Source organism: Kryptolebias marmoratus, linkage group LG3 (genome assembly GCF_001649575.2).
Source record: "Kryptolebias marmoratus isolate JLee-2015 linkage group LG3, ASM164957v2, whole genome shotgun sequence".
NCBI classification, from domain to species: Eukaryota; Metazoa; Chordata; class Actinopteri; order Cyprinodontiformes; family Rivulidae; genus Kryptolebias; species Kryptolebias marmoratus.
In genome coordinates, this window is record NC_051432.1 from 15,692,484 (window position 1) to 15,698,995 (window position 6,512).

General features: G+C 42.1%; 1 protein-coding gene across 7 annotated transcripts in view; it reads left to right on the forward strand.

Annotated features, from left to right (window-relative positions):
- Positions 1-5,488: 5,488 nt before the first annotated feature.
- fat1a (FAT atypical cadherin 1a) overlaps positions 5,489-6,512 on the forward strand; it is a 77,006-nt gene continuing 75,982 nt past the window's right edge. For 4 of the 7 annotated variants that reach the window (XM_017405051.3, XM_017405121.3, XM_017405189.3 and 1 more), the window contains exon 1: positions 5,490-5,640. The gene's annotated coding sequence lies outside the window, so the exon portion shown is untranslated. Of the gene's footprint in view, positions 5,641-6,512 lie in introns of all 7 variants that reach the window. The other 3 variants (XR_001808326.3, XM_037974774.1, XM_037974775.1) reach the window with 1 other exon arrangement.

The window sequence follows — 6,512 nt, forward strand, 5'->3', positions numbered from 1 at the left end:
CAACTTTTAATCCAAAGTTGACGTTAAATGTTTACCTCCTGAAACAACATAAACTGTGGGTAGTTTTAAGTGCTGAGTGTGACTCAAAAAAAAAAAATGGAGAATTTGTTGAATGACTTTGATGACATTTCTTGAAAAAGGGTGCAGGTGAGTTGAATTTTTAACACCAGTTGAAATATTTAAAAATAGTAAGACGCAAGGAGCAGAAGGATGGACGGGAGAAAGCAGAAAGATGGAAAAAGCATACAGAGACATAAAAAGAATGCATTAAAGAATAAAAGGACACACAAGGAGACTAAATGGACATAAATGGATGCTTAAGGAAACATATAAAGACAAAAATGACACAAAAAAACAAAAAATATACATAAGAAGACATAAACGGACTAAAAGGATGCATAAGGACATAAAAAGACTTAAAGGTTGCACAAAAGAACACATAAAGAGAAAAAAGAATGCACAAAAAAAGCAAGCACGAAAAGCAAAAACGACATATCAAGAATATCAAGACACCACAAAAAGAAAGCCTAAGGAAACATAAACAGACAAAAAAAAAGAGGTTAAAGAGCCGAAAGGCACATATAAGAAGACAAAAAGATGCATAAGGAGACAAAAAGAGCAGTATGCTGAAGTAGATTTCAAAGTGCACCAAGTTTTTAAAGAATTTGAAGAGATCTCTGCACACTTCAGTGAGTAAGAAATGTAAATGTCAATATTTCAAAAAGTATAAAAACTACAAATACCAAAAGTCATAACCCTAATGTCCTGAACTGAGCTGAAGGTTTTCATACCTGAAATAGCTGAAATAGCTGACGGTATGCTGAAGTAGATAGAGTCCAAAAAACATATGGAAGAAATAATGAACAGGAAAACAATAACTGCTGACTCAGCAGGTGAGCACGTGTGTGTGTGTGTGTTAAATAAGCACATGAATACGAAATACCTCTCGCTCAGTACAAAATGGTAGCTGCTTAGTACAAGGTGGGGGTATGAAGTGCCAGATAACTTAACCAGCACCCAACTAAACCCACCATAGTTCTCAAATTCAAGGGTGACGCCACAACATAACGTCAGCTCTGTCGAAAATAAAATCATTTTATGTCCAACTTCAAGACTTCGACCTTCAGTAAACGGTCCTTTGGATTCCCGTGGCCATGTAATTCTTCTTTCAGTGTTTACGTTTGTTTCTGTCTCCTTTTTAAACTTGACTCATGAAGCTAGGGTGAGGGAAATGTGTGTGTGTGTGTGTGTTTTTGCTGTGTCATCTGCAGCAGCCATTTAGCCTTAACATCCTTCACTGCTGAGGTTTCCAAAAACGTCTGAGTTCGTCTTTGGAAACGTCTAACTCCCTCTCCAGCGCCTATAATTCTCAGTGGATCTGAAAGTCTCTTGTGGTTGATTTAATCCGTTATTCAGGGGGCTGGAGGAGCTCCCCCCGTTATACATCCATAAGGTGTATAAGGCAGAAGGAACTGCCCCCCCTCCCCCCAACAACCAGGTCTGCAAACACTTTGTGAGATCAAAGCAGTGGAAGCAGCCCCCGGGCGTCACCTGACCTGAATTCAATTAAAACTTTATGGGCAGATCAGAGAGCAGCGTTAGACAAGAAAAAAAATACAATTCCAGATACAAAGAGGACAAAACTCAGAGTAGGAACAAACGGGGTTTCAGGAAGACACATAAAAGTTCTGTGAAAGTTCAGTGTAACCGATGACTGCTGAAATGTGCTGGGGGAACTGAAACTGAGCTGTTCAGGCTAATAGAAGCGGGACACGAGCTAAAAGCTAAAAAAGGGAAAAACACTAGCAGTGACGTAAAAGTAGCAAGATACTAGCTAAAATCTAAAAAAAAAAAAAAAAAAAAAGCCAAAGGCTAGATACAAGCTAAATGTAGGAAGAGGCTACCTGAAACCAAAAAGTAGCAAAACAGCAGTTAGACGCTAAACGTAGCTAACTTCTACCTAAAAATGAAAAGTAGCAAAAACAAAGCTAAATGTAGCAAAAGACTAACTTAAAGCAAAAAGTAGCAAAAGGCAAGCTGAAAGCAACAAAATGTTAACTAAAAGCTAAAAATACCCAAAGGCTAGCTAAAAGCTAGTAGCAAAAGGCTAGCTACAAGTAATAAAACAATGGCTAACAGCTGAAAGTAGCAAAAGGCCAGCTAAAAACTAAAAGTAGCAAAATGCTACCTAAAAGGAACAAAACTAAAAGCTAGTTGCAAAAGGCTAGCTAAAAGTAGCTGAACAATAGTCAAAAACCTAAAGTAACAAAAAGCCAGCTAAAAGTAGCAGATTTGTAGCTAAAAGTAGCATAAGAAAACAAAAACAGAGCATGTATGCTGACGCAGATTTCAGAGAGATCTGTTTTTCTATGGGAAAAATATTTGTAAATAAAGTTAAATATTTTAAAAACTATCAAAGTTTCAAAATCCAAAAGTCAAATCACCCATCTCCTGCCTGAGCTGAACGTTTCGATGTATGAATGGTCCAAACAGCACAAAGTATGCAGAAAGAGTTAGATTTGAAAAAACGAACGTAAAAAAAACAGGAAAACAATAGTGTGCACACTGAATCAACAATTACACAATTACACACTTGCTCTCTGACACAAAGGCCCGTTCTTTGTTTTCCATCCCCCTCACCCTCCCCTCGTCTCCATTATATAAATCCACACACCGAGCTGCGCGAGTCTCATCCGTTTACTCGGCCTGTGGGCATGTGACTTTAATGAGCCGATGCTGAACGGACAGTGGGCAGAAACTCTCACGCTCGAGCGCCGGCTCCGACTGCCCTCTCTGCTCTGGCATTCTTTGGCTGCCACTTCACAGCACGGTGTCGGGTTGAGCTGGGAGCCACATGTGGAAGGAGCCGACTCAAGGCATTTACTTCTCTCGAGTGCATCCGGTGTCCATTAAATCTGGACGGCGGTTTCGCGAGGGTCACGGGAGCACGATTAATAAACAAAATGAGAACTTTAGGGAGGTAATAAATAAATAAAACAAGTTCCTTGAGATTGTTGTTTCCTTTGTGGTCAAATGAAGCTTCGCTGCACTGAGCGGACTCAAGGAAAATTCATGTCTGAGCCATTTTAGAGCAAGATCATCATTACTAACTCTTTCATAGTTATCGCCTGCCGGCAAAAGCAAAGGTGATGCTTTGATGTGCGCGAGTGTGTTCATTTCTCTGTAGCGTTAGCAAAATATCTCATGAGCCAGTGAGCAAATTTTAATGAAACCACTAGAAAGTAATCACTAGGTGCACGTGGAGTCACCGCATTCAAGATGGTCACCACATCCGATTAAAATTAGCCAACACAAAAATGTCTAACTCGGTCGGTTTTACAGTTATTGAGGTAAACCTTGGCGTGGTAGTAGCTGAGAATCCTCTTCAACACATTGTCTGAGTGCTGAGAGATCATGTGAGATTGTGCAAAGAGTTACTATCAGTGGGTTTGACCAAAAATGGCTATAACTTAACTCCCTCAGTTTAAAACCCTGGCATGAAAGGTGGCGAGCGATATGCATTTCGTTTAATCTTCTTATGTTTTATTGAATTAAAGTGTTTTTATCCAGGTACCAGTTTCCAAGGCTGCTTGTGGAAAACAATGTCAGCAGCTGAAAACTTCAAGCAGACAATGTTAACTCGTCCATCGGAGGCAAGGCGACTTTATCTGCATGGCAAATGATCAGATAATCGGAGCCGGAACCGAAAGGCTTGAGCGAAGAATCCCAGCTATCACTTTCACCATCAGATGAGGACGGGGTGATCCGCTCGAAACTCCACCGTCCCTGAAGGAAGAGCGACAGAGCGAAGGCAACTGCGTCTCTGACCTCCTGGGATCTCAACAGTTCCGACATCACCTGAAGGCAGCAACAGCTTTGGCTTCTCCACCTGTACCTGTGTGGAGCAGAGGAGGAGGAGGAGAAGTAGACCACAGAACAAACCACCAGCATGTATGAGAGCCCGATCTTAACGCTGTGGAACCGGGAGGGACAGAGGAAGATTCACTGCGAAGAGGAGGAGGAGGGGGCACCATCGGAGAGATGTGGCGAAGCTGCGTGCAGCGCGGCAGAGGTTTCCTGCACGCCGGACCAGCGCAGTGAGACAGCGCCATCCGTCGCACAGCAGCTACTCTCCTGTGTGCGTCATGCTGAGGTTTCGGTGTGAGAGGAGAAACGAAAAGTACGCATGAGTGTGTGATGAAGAGCGTGGCGACAACTACTCTCTGCCCTACTGACCCCAGGACTGCAGTGGCGTGTGGATCGATCCAAATATCAGCACTATCGATACGATTCATTAGGTATTGTATCGATACTTGCACGGTCGAATCGACAGTTTGTCTCTCTCTACGTTCAGAAATGCAATTAAAGGGAAAACATGTTTTGTTTCGTGCCTGAGCACTTCGTATTGATTCAGTTTTCGCTAAATCGATTGTTTTCCTTTCGCCTGCTCGCTTCTGCAGGGATCATCACAGCAAGCGAGTGAATTCGAATGGGAGATTTGGCAACCGTTTTACACCGGATGACCTTCCTGATGCAAATCGAGGCTCGAATCCACAGCTTCAGGATGACGAGACTGCGGCACTGACCGCTGACCTACAATGGCCCTTAATTTTCACTAATTCAGTAGCTACAGGAATTTATACAGTAATATGTATTTTTACATTTGCTTAAACTCCATCCTGGGTTTTAAAATGCAAACAATCAACTAATTAACAGTAGGAAGAAAAACATCAGTCATTTATTTTCATGAAAACTTAGCATATTGGTGATAAAACATGACAGTATTGCACAGTATCACTATTGCACACCACTACAGGAAGCATTTTCAGCCTGACCCAGAAGAAAACAGCATATTTACCTAATTATCCTTACCAGGGAAGTCTTAAACGACAATTTTATTAGCAATATTAAGCTTCTTTCGTATCACTTTTTGAGCAAAGTGAGCTCAAGTCATGTAAATCAATGTTTTGTTAAGAAAATGTGCACAAAGTAGGCTAATATTTTTGTATTTAGCAACCATAAGGGTAATGTTATGGGTTATATGAGCTTACTATAGCCCAGGTTAGAACTTTATTAAGATTTCTGGGTAGCTATTAGGGAAAGTTCCATTAAATGGCCACCATTTAGGCTAATTTTATCAAAAAATGCTATTAGCAACTAATTTTTCTACAGGCCTGTAATCAGTGCGCTCCAAAAAGTAGTCACTTGGAAATCATTTCAGCGTCAAGAAGATGTAACAATCAGTGGTGGGGTAAAAAGTGGAGCACATAAGTGGTTGGTGGATTTAAATCAAACTGGTTTTGCATAAGGTAGAGCTAGGTCAGTTGAGATGTATGTCTGAAAATACAAAAAACAAACAAACAAAACAAAAACAGTGAAGTTGCCCTGAGTGGTTCGTCTCCCGCTGTAAGTAGATCCGGACCTGCGCTGCGCGGAGAGATATCTGTTAGATCCCGTGTGAGAGAGAGAGAGAGCGGAGCAGGGAGTGAAGGGGGGGAGGAAGAAAGCAGAGCCTGCCTACTGGTGGCAGATGGAGTAACGGGAGAGAGGAGAGAAGTCCACGTATTACCATGCGGAGATTTGGACTACATAAACTCCATGCGAAACCTCCAAAACTACGCTTTTAATAATAAAAAAGAGGTATGTTGCTTTTTTTTGTGTGTGTTTTCGCATCTTTGAGTGAGTCAGTCAGTTTAGCTTTGGAATTTTGTTTTTATTGTTGTAATAAAAAGAGAGGAAAAGTTCGGTGTGTGGACGGCTTGCCTGCTTATTGTGAGCTCGAAGGAAAGCCACTGGCTGCTGCTGCTGCTCCGTGGTTCCTCCGCCTCTTCGGAGAAGTTTTTTGCTCCGAGTCAAACGAGCGACCGAGTGTCATTTTCTTAGAACCGTGACCAGGTTCCGGCGGAGGTTGGAGAAGGTGGAGGAACGGCTTTTTTTTTTCCTGAGCAAATCTCTGCCCAGCGCGCGGCTGCCGTCGTTTCAGGGACTGAACGGGTGTAGTTGGGGGATGGGGGGTTTGAAATGAATAAAAGAAAAAAAGTCTTCACGACCACCTAACTTATTTAACAAAATAGTTAACTGTTTTAAAGTCTGTGTAAGCTGCGAAGAAATAGACTTTTCTACTTCTTTTTTTTGCCTCGTTTCCCTTAAAGCGAGCTACAAGTTGTATGTGTAGTCTGGGTTTTCCTTCTTTTTTTTTTTTCTTTACAATGGTGCCCTCGAGCAGATGGTCCTCCTTGTACCTGCGGACACTAGTTTCAGACTTAAAGGTGGAAACGTGTCACTTATTAACCCATGCATAAAACATTAATAACCAAACCCCCCTGGAGTCACCGTGACACGCCAAAAGTAAATAGCGGCTTTGCCTTTTATTGCTCTTTGTGTGTCTGTGTGTGTGTGTGCAGATGCCGTGGCTGCTGTAAATGAATGATTCACTTTGTCATAAAGCAGTTCTGTAGCCATCACCCAGCTGTTCTTTGGGTGGACTCTGAAGAGCACCCCCCCCCCCCCCC